Consider the following 20,487-nt stretch of genomic DNA (forward strand, 5'->3'; position numbering starts at 1 on the left):
CAATGAAGCCTGGATGACAGCACATCCTGGATGACTGCTTACAGTATGGTTTGCTGAATAATTTAAGCCCAGTGTTGAGACCTACTGCTCAGAAAAAATAAAGAATCATTTCAAAATATTACTGGTCATTGGTAATGCAACCAAGAGCTCTGATGGAGTTGTACAAGAAGAGTAATGATGTTTTTTGCCTGCTAAATCAACATTCATTCTGCAGCTCATGGATCAAGAAGTAATTTTGACTTTCAAGTCTTATTATTTAAAAAATATTTTTCATAAGTCTATAGCTGCCATAGTGATTCCTCTGATGAATCTGGTAAATTGAAAACCTTATGAAAATAATTTGTCATTCTATATATCTTTATCTTTCAGAACATTCATGATTCATGGGAGCAGGTCAACATTAACAAGAGTTTGGATGAAGTTTATTCCAGTCCTCCTGGATGACTTTGAGAGGTTCAACACTTCAGTGGAGGAAGTCACTGAAGATGTGGTGAAAAGAGTAAGAGAACTAGAATTAAAAGTGGAGCCTGAATATGTGATTGAATCACTACAATCTCATGATAAAATGTGAATGGATGAGGAGCTGTTTCTTATGGATGAGCAAAGAAAGTGGTTTCTTGGGATAGAATCTACTTCTGGTGAGGATGTGGTGCACATTGTTAAGATGACAACAAAGGATTTAGAATATCACATGAACTCGGTAGATAAAGTAACACAGAGATTGAGAGGATTTACTCCAATTTTGAAGGACTTTCTATTGTGAGTAAATGCTACCAAACAGTGCATGCTATAGAGAAATTTTTCATGAAGGAAAGAGTCCCTCATGGGGCAAACTTCATTGCTGTCTTATTTTAAGAAATTGCCACAGCCACTCTAATCTTCAGCAACCACCACCCTTATCATTTACCAGCCATAAACATTGAGGTAAGACTCTCCACCAGAAAAAAAAAAAAAAGATTACAACTCACTGAAGGCTCCAATGATCATTAGCATTTGTAAGCAATAAAGTAATTTTTAATTAAGGTATGTACATCGTTTTTTAGACGTAATGCTATTACACACTTAATATAGTGTAACATAGTTTAAGGATAACTTTTATATGCATGAGGATACCAAAAAATATAAGATGACTTGCTTTATTGCAATATTCCTTTATTGCAGTGGTCTGGAATTGAACCAGCAATATCTCCAAGGTATAATTGTACTTAATCAATTCTATTGTTGATATATGAGAAAAGACCTCTTTAAGTGCCATAGGTGCATAGTGCCATGGAAGTTGATAAACATATTCTAGATTCTCTTTGAGCCTCTGGATGGATATTAGAAATGAGAAAAATTATAAATTAGAAAATAAATGGAGACTTCTGATTTCCAGTATGGCATGTAAGGAGCTGGAAGTTGCCAATGAGTCCTAAGAGAAAGTAAATATCTGAACACACTAAAAAATCAACAACTCTTCTTAGATCTGTTAAAGAATTGAGGTCACAGAGTAAACTGCTAATCCCCAAATTGGAGTGACAAACAGGCAAACACAACTTACTAGAACAGAAACTCATGAACAGAAACTTCTGTGCAAATTAGTGCAGGGTAGGAAATCTTAAACTGCAATTGGCTAACTGCTAAAGGCTCAGTGTGTACAAGTCTGAGAGTTTAAAACTTCAGGAGATCCAGTCATAGAGCGGTGACTAGACTTTTGTAAATTTTGCCTCTGGGAGGTCTCCTAGGTTCTCACAGTTAAGATAAACAAACAAACAAACAAAACCCCAGCCTTCTGGCAGGGAAAGAGAAAAGTAACCATTGAATAATATACCACAGAATTCTACTCTTCTTAAGAAAGCTTGTCCTTCAGATAAACTATTTTACAAGAGTCTAAACTAATGAATTTTTTTCATAGCCTAAGCTGGGGAAAATGAAATACTGAACTCCAGCCACCTCCAGCCTTTCATATGAGGAAGGGGAAATACTCAGCTTCAGCCTCATCCAGTCATCCTGTTGCACTTAAGGGAAAAAACAACTGAGAAACATTTGTGAAGCTTATAGTTCATGGACACAAGCTCACTAAAAGTCCGAGACCAAATTATATGACTACAAAACACTTCTCCTTGCCCCACATCTTACCACCACACTACTAAAGGCCTTCCTTGTACTCAATGCATCATGTTTAATTGTTTAAAAACATGTTTAATTGTCAAAAAAAAAAAATACAAAGCATACTAAAAGACAAAAAATACAGCTTGAAGGAACAGAATAAACATTACAACCAGACTCATGTACAGAAGGGATGTTGGAATTTTCTGTCTAGAAATTTAAAATATCTATAATCAATATGCCAAGAGCTCTAATGGATGGAGTAGACATCAGGCAAGAACAGATGGAAATGTAAATAGAAGAAAATTCTAAGAAAGAATGCAAAGGAAATGCTTGAGATAAAAAACACTGTAACAGAAATGAAAAATGTAATCCTTTGATGGGCTCATTAGTACACTAGAAATGGCCTAGGAAAGAATAGCAGAGCCTGAGGATATTTCAATAGAAATTCCCAAACTTAAAAAAAAAATGAGGAAAAAAAAAAAAACAAGCAAACAAGAAAACAAACAGAACAGAATATTCAAGAACTATGAGAGAACTACAAAAAGAATAAGAAATCATACTGCAAATACCATAAGAAAAGAAAGGAAATGCAAGAAATATTTGAAGGGATAATGACTGAAAATTTCCCCAACAGTTGTAGAATACACATTCTTCTCTTCAACACATGTAATATTTTCAAGGATAGACCATATGTTAGATTACAAAAACTGAAAAATTTTGAGACAAAAGTCTCAAAAAATTTAAAATCATATCCAGTATCTTTTCTGACTGAAATAGAATAAAACCAAAAATCAACAACAAGAGAAATTTTGGAGGCTATCAAAACACATGGAAATTACACAATATGCCCCTGAACAACCATTGGATCAATTAATATATTAATTACTCAATTAAGAAGGACATTAATTAATTCATTAAGAGGGAGATTAATTAATTAATGTAAAAGGGAATTGATTGACAAGGAAATTAAAGAATTTCTTGAAACAAATGAAAAAAAGCACAAGATACCAAAACCCGTGGGATATAGTAAAAGCAGCCCAAGAGGGAACTTTATAAGTCTGGCCAGAATCCTGGGCAGGGAACTTCCAAGACAGCATCACAGTTGTGGGGGAGCTCAGTTGGCTTCAGCTCCTTCCTGTTGGCTGACGCCAGGGGGAAACTGGAGAGCAGGGGAGGATGCAGAGGAGCAAGACCCACTCTAGACTGCCAGATTGTGAATCTCAGATGGCCCTGCCTCCACAAGCAGACTTTCTGGCTGGGCGGGGTGACTTCAACCCCTCTCTGGTGACTTATCCAGAAGCTGGGCATACACCTTCAACTCCTGCTGAAACAGATAATGTCTCAGCTTTTGCAGAGCCTGAGGGAAAGCTCACCAAACCCAACCCCACTAGGCCTCACTCCCCCACCTACTTCCACTGAGGTAGAGAATAAAGACATACCTGGATGGTCCAAGGCCTCACCAACCACCTCAGGCATTTGAGTGATTCTGCTGATGGACTAAAGGCAGTTACAGGACCCCAAAACAACATTGTGGCTTGTTCCTTCTGGCAAGTGCCATCTACTGACAGTGAGGTCAATTTGCATGCCCTTTACAGTATTTACTGAGTCAATCATACTGGGTGTGGTTGATTCTCACGCACAAGCACCATTTACTGCCTCAGAGATTGAACCGGTAAAGCCACAATCCAAACAAAGGAAAATCCAAAAATAAGAAGTAACAGCTGCTCCAGATGAAAAGGAATCAGAGAAAGAACTCCAGAAGTATGAAGAATCAGAGTGAAAGGACATCACCGAAAGGAAACACCAGCTCTTTATCAATGGATACCAACCTAAATCAGAATATCGAAATGACAGATAAAGACTTCCGAATATGTATTATAAGTAAGCTCAACAAAATACAAGAAAAAATGGAAAACCAACTCAATGAAACCACACAAAAAAGAAAATTCAGTAAATAAATGAAAAATTCACCAAAGAAATGGAATTATTAGAAAAATCAAATAGAACTTCTGAAAATGAAATATTTGTTCAAGAAAATAGAAAAAGTGGTAGGAAATTTTAAGAATAGACTAGACCAGGCAGAAGAAAGAATCTCAGAGCTTAAAGACAACTCCTTCAAATAACAGGTCTGTCAAAGAGAAAGAACAGAGATTTAATATGAGTGAACTTAGCCTATAAGAAATATGGGTTCATGTAAAGAGAACAAGCATAAGAATTATAGGCATTCATGAGGGTAAAGAAGAAAATACACAAGAATTGAAAAACCTATTTGAGGAAATGATTGTGGAAAACGTCTCTTGTCTTGCTAGAAATTTAGATATCCATGTACAAGAAGTTCAATGAACTCTTGGGAGAGTCATTGCAAAGAGGCAATCACCATGACACACAGTCATCAGACTAGCCAAAGTTAATACAGAGGAGGAACACCTATGAGCTGGAAGGTAAAAATATCAGGTAACTTAGAAAGGAAAATTCATTAGGGTAACTGCAGATTTTTCAACTGAGACCTTACAAGCCAGAGGGATTAGGATCACATCTTTAGTCTTCTTAAGCAGAAAAAAGGGCAACCTAGAATTGTGCATCCTGCAAAACTAATTTTCTTAAATGAGAAAAAAATAAAGATGTTTTCAGACAAACAAACACTGAGGGAATTTGTCAAGATAAGACCTTCCCTGCAGGAAGTATTCAGAACTGCATTATATATTGATCAACACAACAGAAACCCACCAGTGTAAAATCTACAAAGAACGCAGGCAAATCAGCAATAAAAAAAATCAAGCAACCCCATTAAAAATGGGTAAAAGACTTGAACAGAATCCTTTCAAAAGAAGATAGACTAATGGCCAGTAAACATATGAAAAAATGCTCAATGTCATTAATCAGAGAATGCAAATCAAAACCACAATGAGATATCACCTAACACCACAGAGAATGACTTTCACCAAAAAGTCCCCAAACAATAGATGCTGGTGTAGATGTGGAAAGAAAGGAACACTTATACACTGTTGGTGGGACTGCAAACTAGTACAACCTCTATGAAAATAGTACGGAGATTCCTCAAAGACCTAAAAGTAGAACTACCATTTGATCCAGTAATCTCATTGCTGGGTTTTTACCCAAAGGAAATAAAGTTATTTTCTCAAAAAGACCCTTGAATTCAAATGTTTATTACATTGTAATTCACAATTACAAAGATGTGGAATCAACCCATATGCCCATCAGTTCATGAATGGATTAATAAAATTTGGTCTATAGGGGATCTGAATCAAGATGGCAGACGAGAAACACTGCCAGACAGAGTGTCTCTAAAGAAAAGACAGATTCCAGCAGAAATTAGAAGAAAGAAGCAAGAAGACGAGCATACATCAGATGAGGGTTGGAAGGAGGGGTATCTAAGACCATGAGAGACTCCATGGGAGGAGGTTGCGGAGGAGAACTGGAAGCAGAGACCTCCGGAGCAGCCTGGAGACAAGTGGCAAGGGTAGGTAGAGTGATTAACTCTCTCCTCCCTTGCATCTCGGACTGCTGGTGGGTTCCCCAGCAGATGTAGAGACCTGCAGACACCAGCCCAAAAACAGCCACCACCAGCGAGCAGTAAGCCTGTAGCGGATGCAGCACCAGGCTCCCAACTCCCGCAGGGCTCCTCCCTGTGCATAGACCCGAGCCTTGCGGCAGGTGTCATATTGCCTCATTCTCCCCTCCCACGACCCTATCCTCGGCTGCCGAGAGAGATAGTATAGCCACCAGCCAGAGGCACCTCCAGGGAGCGGGACCTTCCCTTTTGGGGCCCTACAGCTAACTGAGGGGAACTCAGATAGTGAGCTCCCTACCTGCCAGCCCTCTCAGGAGCTGCTGGCCCGGTGATCCCAGGAGAACAGGACTGTCCCTGAGGCTGAGAGACATAGACCCAGCTTGGGCTCCCTGTGGGTGAATTGGGACTGGCACTGCTCTCCCTGGTGGGGATATAGTTTGAACACTGGGATCCAGAGGTCAGACCTGCAGACCAGATCCCATGCACCCAGGTCTCGCATTGCCCAGGGCACAGAAGGGATATCTGTGAACAGCCTACTGAGGTGTGTGTGCCTTCAGGGCCAGATCAGCATCCTAGAGGGGAATCCGCCTCCCCTCTAGGGAGGCTGTGAGCCCAGTCCGGGTGGTGTTCCTGTGCAGGGAATCTCCCAGGTGGCATCACAGCCAGGGAGGCCTTGTGGCATGAGGTCTGGCCTGCTGGCAGAGGCCCAGGAGTAGCTGTGGAGTTGGGGAGGGTGGAAAGAAATGAGGCCCACTCCAGACTGTGGGTCTCAGACAGCCCCACCCCACATGTAGACTTTTTGACTGAGTGGAGCCATTCCAGCCCCTCCTTGGTAGCTTTTCCCAGAAGCAGAGAACAGAACTTTGACCCCTGCTAAGGGCATTGGTGGTGCTTGAGGGCAGGCTTACCCAACCCAGCTCCACTCAGACTCACTTCCAGACCAGCCCTCACTGAGAGGGAGAAAAGGACACACCTGGAAATCCCAGGGCCTCTCTACAGGAACAAGAGCTGGTCACAGGTCACAAAAACAACAGCATAGCCTGTTCCTCAAAGCAAGCGCCACCTACTGACAAGGAGGACACCCTGCACACCCTCTTTATGGCACCTACTATCTCATTATACAGGGAGTGGTCAAATTTCACCCACACACACCACCTACCAGCTCAGAAACTAAACAAGGCGTGTGACTACCCAAACGAAAACCTAAAGGAAAGAAGCAACAACTGAACGACATGGGAAGAAATCAGTGAAGAAACTCTAGAAATATGAAGAACCAAATGGAAATCACATCCCCAAAGAAGAACACCAGCCCCTTAGAAACGGACACCAACCAAAATCAGGCAACCAAAATGACAAGAGGAATTCCGAATGTGGATTATAAGATAATTCAACGACCTGCAAGAATAACTCAAAAACCAACACAAAGAAACCACAAAAAGCCTCCAGGACCTGGAACAAAAGTTCACTAAAGAAATTGACACAATGAAGAAAAGTTTAACCTAACTCCTGGAAATGAAGAATCAATTCAGGGAACTACAAAATTCAGTGGAAAGCCTCAAGAACAGGGTAGATCAAACAGAAGAAAGAATCTCAGAGCTTGAAGATAACACCTTCCAATGAAATAAATCAGTCACAGAGATAGAGCAGAGAAACAAGAGAAAAGAGCAAAGCCAACAAGAGGGATTATGTGAAGAAACCTAATGTGAAGGTCATAGGGTTGCCAGAAGGGGAAGAAGACAACACTCAAGGGTTGGACAAGCTATTTGAAGATATAATAGAGGAAAATTTCCCAGGCCTTGCTCAAAATCTCAATATACAAGTTCAAGAAGCTCAGAGGACCCCTGGGAGATTCAATGCAAACAGGAAGACGTCACGACATGCAGTCATCAGACTGACCAAAATATCAACTAAAGAGGCCCTTCTAAGACCTGTAAGATGAGAGAAGCAAGTAACATACAAGGGAAAGCCAATTCGAATAACATCAGACTTCTCTACTGAGACTTTACAAGCAAGGAGAGACTGGGCCCCCATTCTCACTCTTCTGAAACAGAGCAATGCCCAGCCTAGAATCGGATTCCCTGTAAAACTAAGTTTTGTATATGAAGGAGAAATCAAGACATTCTCAGATAAGCAAAGGGAATTCACCAAGACAAGACCAGCCCTTCAAGAAGTACTCAAAACAGTGTTACCCACGGATCAGCACAATAAACACTCACGAATGTAAATCTACTCAAAGCTAAAGATAAAAGCTCAGACACTACAATGGTCTGAGAGAGAAAACAAAGCAACAAAGTTCAACCCAACATAATGAACAGAAATCTGCCCCACCTATCAGTTATCTCAATAATTGTGAATGGCTTGAACTCCCCACTCAAGAGACATAGGCTGGCCGAATGGATAAAAAAACACAAGCCAAGTATCTGCTGCATTCAGGAAACACATCTAACCTGCAAGGATGCAATTAGACTAAAGGTAAAGGGGAGGAGAATGATATTTCAAGCAAACAGAAGCCAAAAGAAAGCTGGCATGGTGGTGCTGATTACAGATAACTTAGTTTTTAAATCAACAAAAGTAATAAAAGACAAAGAAGGTCGCTATATAATGATGAAGGGTAAAGTTCAACAAGAAGACATAATGATTCTAAATATATATGCACCCAACCTTGGTGCACCCAGACTCACAAATCAAACTCAACTTGATCTAAACAAATGGATAAACAACAACATCATAATATTTGGAGACTTTAACACCCCACTGACAGCACAGGAAAGATCCTCCAAACAGAAAATCAACAAAGAAATAATGGACTTAAACGGAAGAGAGAGGAATACTCCTGCACTGCTGGTGGGACTGCAAACTAGTTCAACCTCTGTGGAAAGCAATATGGGGATACCTCAAAGCGATACAAGTAGATCTACCATTTTATCCAGCAATTCCACTACTGGGCATCTATCCAAAAGATCAAAAGTCACTTTATGAAAAAGACACCTGCACTCGAATGTTTATAGCAGCACAATGCACAATTGCAAAGCTATGGAAACAACCCAAGTGCCCATCAATTCATGAGTGGATTAATAAAATGTGGTATATGTATACCATGGAGTACTACTCAGCTTTAAGAAACAATGACGATATAGCACCTCTTGTATACTCCTGGATAAACCTGGAACCCATTCTACTAAGTGACGTATCTCAAGAATGGAAAATCCAGCACCACATGTACTCACCAGCAAATTGGTATTAAGGGATCAACACCTAAGTGGACATATAGGAGTAATATTTATCGTGTGTCGGGAGGGTGGGAGGGGGGAGGTGGGGTGGGTGTATGCAACCACAATGAGTAAGATGTGCAACGTTTGGGGGATGGACATGCTTGAAGCTCTTACTCGAGGAGGGAGGGGGGCATGGGCAATATATGTAACCTTAACACTTGTACCCCCATAATATGTTAAAATAAAAAAAATAAATTATAAAAAAAATTTGGTCTATGTATACCATGGAGTACTACTCAGCCATAAACAAAAATGAATTAATACCTTTTTAAACAATCTGATTGGAACTGGAAACCATTCTTCTAAGTGAAGTATCACAAGAATGGGAAAAAAAACACACACACTTGCACTCACTATTAAATTGGAACTAACTGATCAGCACTCATGTGCACAGATGGAAGTAAAACTCAATGGAAATCAAGCAGATGAGGGGAGAGGAGATGGGTGTCTCACCTAACGGGTACAAAGTACACTGTCTGGGTAATGGGCACACTTACAACCTTGACTCAAGCAGTACAAAAGCAATCCATGCAAACAAAACATTTGTACTCCCATAATATTCTGAAATTTAAAAAAAGCAGTGAAGCAATAAAAAAAATAATAAAATAGTAATGTTTTCTGTCCTATTTCTGAGATTTCTCTCTTTGTTTTAATTTGGAGGGAAAAGTGGTAGCAGTGTTGTTAAAACAAAATTGAAAAATAATGATTTAGAATTGATGAGTCAATCACAGGTGATATACTTGTTTGATTAGTATTGCCTGCATCTTTTTAGTTACTCTAAATTATTGAAGGATATTGCCTCAGTGGAGAGAAAATATCTTTCCTAAAGTAAGTGCTGTCACTCAGAAATCTATTTTCTCCTAGAAATCTTAAAATCCATTTATCACTGACTATTCCTCTACATAATGTTTAAAATCAGTATGTTTTATCTGCCTTGTGTTTTGAAAAGAACTTACTGTTTGTTTTTAAAAATAGCCTATTGCAAATCAATGTTTTTAGAAGTGCTGAATGTTTGAGCATCTATATCTTACTCTTTCCCTAATATTTGAGGCAAAAAATGGTATAGAAAAATCAGAATCTCATCCCTTCCCATAATAGCTCTTGGATCTGTATAGTTTCCGTTATAACCCATTTCCAGCCTAAATTTTTCAAGCCACATAAATATAGAATAGATTACCATATTTCAATTTTTTATCACTCGGTGGTGTTTGCCTATATTCTTTGCCAGACTGACACTTTATTTGTATATTCTGAGTAAGGAGCTTTCTTATTTAATATTGCATGTTAATTATGCACTTTCTCAGAGAATACATAGCTAACAATAGGAGAGCAAAGACGTAGTTTCCAGTATGATTGAGAAAACATCAATTTCAAGTTTTTACCAAGGCTTTTGTAGGCTTTTCTAACAACCACTTTGGAAGTACAGACAGAGTCAACTAGATGGTACTATTAGCAAACAACCAAAACTGATGAAATGGCTATTTTGGAATGCCTATTTTCAGCCAATTTAGAATCAAAGCTATATTTCTGAAAAATTGCATAACTGCCAGTTATTCCATGTTGTTGTCAAGGCAGTCTGCAATATCTTTATGTGCTTGAACTCCCACTATAATTTTGTACACAATGAAACAAGAGAATTTGTTCTTTTTTTAATAAACACTAGCATTGATAAAAATAAATAAACAAACAATAGTTTCACTCCTACACTCCCCTTCTTTTTTTTTTGAGACAGAGTCTTGCTTTGTTGCCCAGGCTAGAGTGAGTGCCGTGGTGTCAGCCTGGCTCACAGCAACCTCAAACTCCTGGGCTCAAGCGATCCTCCTGCCTCAGCCTCCCAAGTAGCTGGGACTACAGGCATGCACCACCATGCCCGGCTGATTTTTTCTATATATATTAGTTGGCCAATTAATTTCTTTCTATATTTAGTAGAGACGGGGTCTTGCTTTTGCTCCGGCTGGTTTCAAACTCCTAACCTTGAGCAATCCTCTGGCCTCCCAGAGTGCTAGGATTACAGGTGTGAGCCACTGCGCCCGGCCCACTCCCCTTCTTTTATGTCACATTCCCTTTACATAAGCATTTACGGAATTGGAAGTATAGACAACCCATCAGAAAAGTTTTTTCCTCTTTTTCTCATTCTGTGAATTACAACATCGCAGGTGTGTATTTCAAAGTGACATGTACAGAAGACCCTGCCAAATGGTTTTACTCTAAAGTAATGCAATTTATGTATATCTCGCAGTAACTTTATTTTTTAGTAAGCTCTTGTTCTCTCTGTTTTCCTATTTCTTTCTCATTTCACAATGAATTCTAAGTCCTCCCAGCAGCAACCACAATTATATAACAACACAAGAAGATGTACATTGTTTTAGTTATCCCAAGAGTTGAAATGAATTAACACTCCATATTGATTATTCTAACTTCTCATTCTTTACTGAAAGATATTTGATGGTTCTTTCTGGTAGATCCCAATGTGTCATCACTTCTCTGCCAAGCACTGGTGCAGCTTTTTGTTTGTTTGTTTGTTCAAGCCATCTGATCTAATCCATTCTGTCTTCTTATATTGAAATTAACAAGGCATGTACCCTGAGGCATAGGCTTTATCTGCAACAGTGAGGCACAAATGAACTTGAACATGAGGTCAATCAAGTGCACAGAATACATCACATAGTTATTCCAAGGCTCATGCTGTGTCTATAATTGCCCCTTGTTCTGTCATTAGAGTGCCCTTACAAGTCATTATTTTGAGTCAGCAGAGCTACAGGGAGTATTCTTTTTGATGGTTACTATAAACTTGAATTGATAACATAAATATCTCCCAGCACAAAATACAAGTAGCAGGTATTTAGATTAGATCTAATAAAGTGTGCAGCTGTTGAGTCTCTTTATGAATCCTGGCTAAAGCAATAATCACAACTTTCAATATGGGTTCTCCTTCAGTAACTCTGTGAAAGAGAAACTATGTTTTTCTAAATGAATGGACATATGCCCTATTAGAATTTGCCTGTCTGCTTTTGTCCTAGATTGTTATTGTTTTTATTTGGCCAAGACCAACATTATTCAGATTGCATGGGAATTTCACCTCAGTCAGCATTTTATAAAAATTATTCCATTTTAAAGTAGAAGGAAACATCATTTATTCATTTGTTTTGTGGAGGGAGGAGGTGTGGGCTTCCTGAGGAAATTATATACTAAGTTTGTCACCTCAAGCACATTCTTAAAAGTTTTACCTTTACTGGAAAAAGGAGAATTCAGATCTCCTGCTCAAAAGATGTTTGCTGATGTAGCTCAGCTGAGGCAGATAGAGAAGGATACAGTGCTTTCTTCGTGGGGGTCTAGACTCTGGACACAAACAAAGGAGTACGCAGAACAGGGAGAAAAGGCCCAAGTGATGCGGAAATATCCATTCACTCAAATAAGGACACAAAGCTGTTTTCAAACAGTGACCAAATTAGGTTCATCAATGCCCCTGAGGTCCAATTTCTTGAATTTGGGAAAGATATTCTATGTCTTTGAATGTTTTCTCCTAATTGTAAAATCAAGTGATTAGACTAGAACAGAGAATGCAAAACAATGGCCTGTGGTCTGGATCAGATCTATAGGAATGACTGTGTTTGAAGTATATCATGTTTTGTTAAAAAAATGTGAATTAGGTGCTAACTTTTAAATATTAGAATATTTCACCTTCTTAGATTCTTTCCTGGATTTGTGTATCACTTATCTATTACCATGTTAATACTATACAAGAAACAACCACAAAATTTCAGTGGCATGCAAAAGTTTATTGATCATGTGTCTGGAATGGGTTGGGGTCAGTTATGTGGTTTCCCTGATCTTGGTGGGTTCATACTTCTGGCTGTCAGCTGGGGCAATTTGTCTTTTCTCCATATCCTCATCTTATACTCATCAGGCTAGCTGCAATGTGTTCTCATGCTGACAGTACAAGTAACAGAGAACAGTCAGAAACATCTAAGACTTCCTGAGCTCTAGGCTTATAATTGGCAAATCATCGCTTGTACGTGATTCTGTTGGCTAAAGCAATGACATGGGCAAGACCATAGAGTGTGAAGTCACTGCATGGTTACCTGGTGGGAGGGTTTAGACCAGGAAGAAGGGAGGGCCATTTTTGTTATCTACTACATTTTGCTTAGAAATTCAGGACATCTGACAATTTTGGAATCTCATTTCAGATGTGGCACTAATAGATAAGGCTGGCTGGCAGCTACCAGCTTTAGGTGATCATGCATTTGCCATTCTGTAACAATGCCTACCCATTCCTTGTTATCTCTCGGAGACTAAGACTGATGTTGGTTTGTCATTATCACTGCACTTTTGCTACAAATTTTCTTAGATTATTTTCTGCACTCATGGTGTTATGAAAAGTGGGCACAAGAGGCAGACCAAGATGGCTGCACAATTTTTTCCAAATGAAGACCGCTTCATTCATTTATGTGATTTGCCTAGATTCCAGGGTCATCTGATTTGGGGGCTCCTAACCCAGATGACTTCTGATTTTGAAACATTCTTCATGACTTTATAATAAAAGTAAAATGAAGACATTAGAACTCTTGACACAATCTGACCAAACTGAAAGTTCATACTAAAAGTGTAAAATATTTGTAAAACTATTCCTGTGAAAGCTGGAAAGAGCTGTTGGTTAGAATTTGCGTAAACACAGTGCAACTACACATAATTGATTTGCTCCATGAACATCCATTTAACTCCCGCCATAGGCAAATATCCATATCCTACACAGATAAAGGGTGGATTTTTATAGTGGGACGGAGCGAAGGCTAACCCATACCAATAGACTCAAACAGTTGGAAAATATGCTTTTATTTTTTTTCCATATAGCCCTGCAAGGAAGGTTTTCAGCATGAATTGCCTCAGAATTCCTACCTACCACAAAGCATTTATTTTACCTATTCTTACTGTCCTCCAGGCTTAGAGAAAGAAGTGTTCCCAAGAGTTCTTCAAGTCTGTCTTTACCACTCATTTCTATACCCTTCAGGGTCCTTATATCATTTATTATTCATTCCTTCTTTTATTCATTTCTTTTCATTCGGCCTTTTCGATATGTGGGGGTATGTATATGAGCATATACATATAGGCAATATTTTACCACTATAGATTGTATAATGTTTGCATTTTTCATTTTTGGAAGGGGACAGAGAGGAAGACAATTAGTTTAGGGTAAGAGAATTAGCTGCAATGAAGTTAAATTGTTAAAGAGGCAGGCTTATGTACTGTTAACCTACCTTCATGTCTCAGTTTTCTTCTGCATCATGGGGATGATGGTTTGTAATAAATAGACTAGGACCTAAATCATATGCTTGGTGTTTGCTATTACTATTATGAATATTATTGCTGTTCTTATGTCAGTACCTGTCATTGCAGAAATTGTGCAGAAACACAAATTTTGAGTTAATATGACTTGAGTATGTGCTTTTAGCTCCTTTCTATATCTTCTTTCCACTTGCCCCTCCCTTTTCCTATGAAGGGATATTTCTTTCTTGTGCCTCTATCTTAGGGAAATTTTACTTTTCTTAAATGAATATACTTAAGGAGTTATTTTTATCTCCAAAAATATATATACCACCTCATTATGAAGCTTTGGGTGGGGTAGTTTGCCCATCCCCCCCCCTCCCTTCCAGAGGGAGGGAAATTGTCCCCTAAACCAGGCTGATTGCTCTCCAGGAAGGTCCTACCTGTGGCAAGCTCAAGGTGCTGTTTTGTGGTTATTTTTAAATATGATGCCCTGGTAAATCCTATTTGCTGAGAACATTACATTTCTCCCCAGAGTAGTAGTCATCTGATCCTTGATATTCTTACTGCCAATGCAGTGCCTCTGTATGGTGGCTTTACTGTGATTAGCAAGGCCATTTTAACATTCTCTGTGGCATAAACACACAGAGAGAGATGCATTAATGCTCCATATTTGGTGATTTCCGATGAGTAAATATAAGCATTGAGTACAGTTTATGTTCCCTTAATATGTTCCAAAAACCTTTTATTATTATCTAGAGCAGCGTGTGTTCTGCAGATAACCCATGCAGTGGGGTATTTTGCCAAAAAGGAAAAAAAAAAACCATAGCCAAATGTATTTGTGAAGTGTTGCAAACTGCTCCCCTCAGAGTGATTTGGTTATAAACAAAGGAACTCTTGACTACGGAGCCTGAGTGGAATTTATTGGAAGGATATAGGGTAGTGCAGAACATCGAAGGAAACCTGAACCACCAGACCTTGGGAAGGAAGGGTAGGTATCCCATTAGCAGGAATAGAGAAGTGATGCTTCATGGCACTGATTTTTTTACCTTTGTGTCCATCTGCCAAAAAGCGGACATCCTCAGGGGGGAGAACATGATTGACTTTGACTGGGTTACGTGTCCAAGTAATCTGGATGCTCTGATGAAAAATCCCAATGCAAACAAAAAATTTTCCCCAAAGGAAAAGTGGGTGATGAGAGAGGAACAGACAATAGGCATGTATCACACACCTCCCTTTTGGAATATCGCCATGCATGTTAGCGCTGACTCTTCTCAGGAGTGAAGAAATCTATTCAAACATATTTAACCTACCCGTTTCTTTCTTTTTTTGTATACTATCTATTACCCTCAGGAGAAACTAGAACCCCTCCGAATACCATCTGGAAATACTGACATATGTCTTGGACATCACACTTTAATCTTTTTTTTTTTTTAATGTTTTACATTTTTTTAATTTAATTTAATTTATTTATTTTTTTTATTTCGGCATATTATGGGGGTACAGATTTTAAGGTTTCAATAAATGCCCCTTTCCCCCCCTCCCCCCAAAAGTCTGAGTCTCCATCATGACCATCCCCTAGATGGTGCACATCTCACTCATTATGTATGTATATACCCGCCCCCTCCCCCCTCCCACCTGCCCAATACCCTATTACTGTAGTACCTTTAATCTTTGATTGGATTTTTCCTATGCATTAATTTGCTATTTCCTAATCCTTGGATAGGATTATCCTGACAATGTCTCACATTTTAAAATAAATACCATGGGTGATATGGGTGTTTGCTTCTTAATCACTTTTAATTAAAAAAAGTGTTTCTAACGGTGCTGCTTTGGAGCTGTCCATCTTTCTTCCCTCCTCTGTGCCACTATCCTGTTCTGTGGTCCTTCTCCCGTTTCTGAAGTCCCTCTCCTTGGGAATGTCCTTTGTACCCTGTGGCTCACCTTGAGCAGCCCCCTATCTGCTTCTAGGTCACACCCATGTATGGCTCCTGACAAAGCCTTCTGTCTTAGGTCTTTCTGTTTTCCTAGTTGTTGTTGACCTTGAGGCTTTCCTTGCGTCTCAACTGGACACATTCTGTAAATACTGCCACTCACACGATGGCCCACACCTGCCCCACATCTCACTGCTGTCTTGTTCTTTTGTGCATGTGTCACTTTACTTATTGATTATTTAATCTTTCTTCCATCCAGGGTGCCGCAGTTATACTTTTTCAGGTTGTTTGAGGATTTGACTTATAATAACAAAATTCTGAACTGGCAGAAACTCTGGAAGGAGAAAAGGATAACAGACAGATTTTAACAGATTTTAACCAAGTGCAAGGCTATCCAGTAATCTAGGGGATAACTCAAAACATCACATTTTAAAATACAGGCAAACATATGTTCATGATTAAAGCTTGTGTATTGACTGCTTATGTATTCTACAGTTACCATTATGTGATCATCTAACTGGTTAATAAGTGATCATCTTTTATTGGAGAGGGTTTTTTGTATATCTATCAAATTGTTTTCAGAAGTTTTCATTTTAAGCTTCTTTTCTGTCAGTTTCCCACAGCCCGTCTTCCATTCTGCTCTTGTCTTTCATTTCTTTTCCTTTAAAGTTGGAAAGAGATACATAAATCGGCTGCAGGAAATGGACACCTGTTTCTTTTTCCTTTCTCCTCTAGGCCGAGATAGTTTACTACCCACTACCTTTTTAAAAATATTTATTTAACAAAACTCCTATTGCCAAAAAAGGGAAAGAAATATAAACCCTTCCCACTGTGAGTTTTGACAGAGACATTCTCTATTTATTATGTAGTGACAGATGATAAAACTGAAAGAACTTTCTTTAGTCATGTCCCCTGGCTTTATGCCATAAACTCTACCTAATCTTTTCTAATAGATATCCAGGCTTTGTCTGTGTCATATCAGTAGACATAGTGTCTCAGTATCACTCTTTATGTTCTCTCTGTGGATCTTCTAATATGGTTCCTGACTTGACTTTGAGAGAAGGAAGGGAGTGCTGGAAGATCAGGAACAAACCAGAAATAGACATGGAGAATTTGATACTTCTAACTAGTCTTTGTAACCCTTTACACAAATGTCATTTATTTCTGTTTCTGAACACAAATGACAGCAAACACTGGAACGAGCCCTTTCTGAGTTACAGACACTGGGACAAGTTACAGACTGGGACATGACCATGACATTTATTAGTACTTCTCATTTAATGCTCACAACGAGCCAAAGAAGTAGAGGTGGCAGAAGTCACTAGTTGCCTCCCAATATGGATTCTTCTCCTTTTCCTTTAATAAGGAAAGGTGTCTAGCTATAGCTGGACACATGAGCAACCAGCAAAAGACTATCTTTGCCAGCTTCCCTTGCAGCTAGCATGGCCATAAGACTAAATTCTTACCAATAGCACAAGACAAGGGGTATAGCCTTAAAAGGAAAGTACTTTTTTTCTTTGTCATTTTACCACTCATGGGTATATGTTCAGAATAACAGGAAATTAAGCAGCATTTTTGGGCTAAAATATATGAGCTATATGTTGAGGATGGCAGAGTAAATTGATAGAATTAGCTCTGTGCCTGGTAGCATAGAGATGTTATATTAGAATGTCATGTTCAGAGTGTTATTTGAAAGAGAAATAAACTTCTATTTTGTTTGAGTCAGTATCATTTTATGGTTTAATGGCCATTTTATGGCTATTTATCATTTTATGGCTTAATAGCAGCTGAACTGAAATCCAAAAGATTACCACTTTGCAGATGATAAAATTGAACTTTAGAGAGACTAAATAATTTGCCCAAAGTCACCCAGCAGCTATGTAGCAGTGGTACCTTTTAACCCAGGTTTGTCTGATTTCAGAGCCCATATGTTAATCATTCTACTGCATTTGAATATTGCAACAGGATTTACTTTTACTTATCTCTAGGGAGTATAAAAAGATCTGCTTTTTTATATTTATTTACTAGAACTTATGACTTCTATCAGATGAAGACTCTAAAATTTAAGGTCTCAGTCATTTGTAGTTGAAAACATATTTGGCATGCGTAATTAAAGGAAATACAGGTATATCATACACACACACACATAAACATATGTATGTATATCTCCTTTAAGCAGGTAATTATTAGTGCTTTGACTAGTCAGCTTTGTACTTTATCCTTTAGGTGTTTATGTGGTATAATCAAGGCCAAACTTGAATGGTTATCCAATAAAGTATACAAAGTCAAATAATATTGGGTGATCTTGCAATTTACATCTCAGGCTGAGTATTACAAGAAACAAAGGCTCTTCATTGATCTATTTTTGGGCCAGATATTTCAAAATAAATAGAAAATGGTACAAGCTTGGCAGTCAAACTCAGATATTAAGATATCCATAGTTAGGGACAACTTAAATATGTGGAATAAACTCATCCCTGGTTTATATTTGTAACAGCACATTTCACTACTCTAATGAAGTTTAGGACCACATTATTTTACGGGCTTATATAGGGATGTGCTAAAATTGAGAATGAAATCTCACTATTTGTAAAATTTGATTTTTGTCTGCATTACAAGTAAAGAAAATTAGTGATTCAGAGCAACTGTTCACCAGTACTTTGCTTCATTATACCTTAGGCCGTTGTATTTTTCCTTTGGTTTGCTCCAAAGACTTAAAACTAAATATTTCTATATTCAAGTGGAGGTTTTTCTATGTCAAGTTATTAAGAAAGGATGGTGGGGGAAGACTCAATGCTGCCCATGTAGAGAACTGAGAATCTTCTACAATTTCTTTCAATCCTTTGTGTACATGATGAGCTAGAATAACCTCACTGAACTGAATTATCCCTCCATGGTATGGTTCAGTGAATACCATTATATTTCAGCACAGCTTGAGTGATTTTTAATGCCAAAAACATCAGCAAGAAATACAAATGTTACAAAAATATTGAAACAATACCATAAAAAAGCCTAGGATCATAAATACTTTACTTTGCAAGGTCTCAGAGGTCAAAATAGCAATACCATGGAAAATTAAAATGCTCTCTGTGTGAGTCTTTCAGGGGAAAGACACACACACGCACATATACACACATACACATGAAAGTGGTTTATAATCAAAATGCACAAAACCATTTTCAGAATCTATTTTAGGCTTGATTAATAAAGAAAAAAATAACCATTTTCCAGGAGAAAGAAAAACTTATAAAGTTATTCATCTGCATGTTTCCTTATTTGGTTTTAATTACAATCTAATTAAAGGGGAATTACAGCCTGTGAAAGAGAGAGATGACTTTTATGTGAATTATGTCCTTAACCATACAAAATAACATAGCATGCAGATAGAAGTTGGCTGGGGATTTGGATGTGGACAGTTAAACTGTCAAAAACTGTTGCTTAAGAACAGAGGGCTTAAATCTGGAAACCTTTCACTTAAGTGCTCTTTGAGAGACTGTGCTACAGGTATGTGTAAAATGAGTCAGGAGAAAGAAAAAGATACCTTGCAAGATCTGTGCACAGAGCTAAGAAACTCTATATTCTTGATTCATCCTATGGTACTCAGGTGCATGCTGGCTCCTAATAGACCTGCCTACCATAAGTCAAATCCTCTTGCCCACTGTTTCTTGGGTAATGTGTCAGCTTCAATTGAAGCCAGTGAATCCATAAAAGAAGAGTCCAATCTGATATTTCTAATAAACAGAGGTGTCCCAGATGCTTGGAAATAGCAGTTTAGCAAACAGGGTGGCCCTGTGTTAGCATCTAGGCATCTCATAATTTTATAGACTCCAGTGTTCTTTCCATCTTCTCAAATATCTATTTGGGCTTTGTATTCTCTATGTATGTTTTAGGTAGGTTGCTTTGTAGAACTTCAGAATCAGTAAGAGTCATCATTTTCTTACTTTCATTTTAAAAAAGTATCTCAAGGAGTCCAAAAAAGGTCAACTTAATTTTAGACAGAAGTGCAAAGGAAATCAATGGAGAAAGAAGAGTCTTTTCAAAATATCATGGTGGAATGATAGGATATCTATCTGCGAATAAATAAGTAAATAAAGTCTAGGTCCGTACTTTGTATCTTACATAGAAATAACTCAAAATGGTTCCAAGACTTAAATGTAAAACCTAAAATTATAAAACTTTTAGAAGAAAATATAGGGGAAAATCTTTGTGATCTTGGTTTAGACAAATATTTCTTAGACATGACATGAAAACACAATAAAAAAGGAAAAATCATTAATTAGACTTTATTCAAATTAAAACTTCTGCTTTTTGAAAGACACTATTAAGATATGATAATCTGTGGGCTGAGAGAAATCTTTGCAACACACATAACTGATCAGCTTTATTAAAAATATGT

Source organism: Microcebus murinus, chromosome 21, assembly GCF_040939455.1.
Source record: "Microcebus murinus isolate Inina chromosome 21, M.murinus_Inina_mat1.0, whole genome shotgun sequence".
Lineage (NCBI taxonomy): Eukaryota > Metazoa > Chordata > Mammalia > Primates > Cheirogaleidae > Microcebus > Microcebus murinus.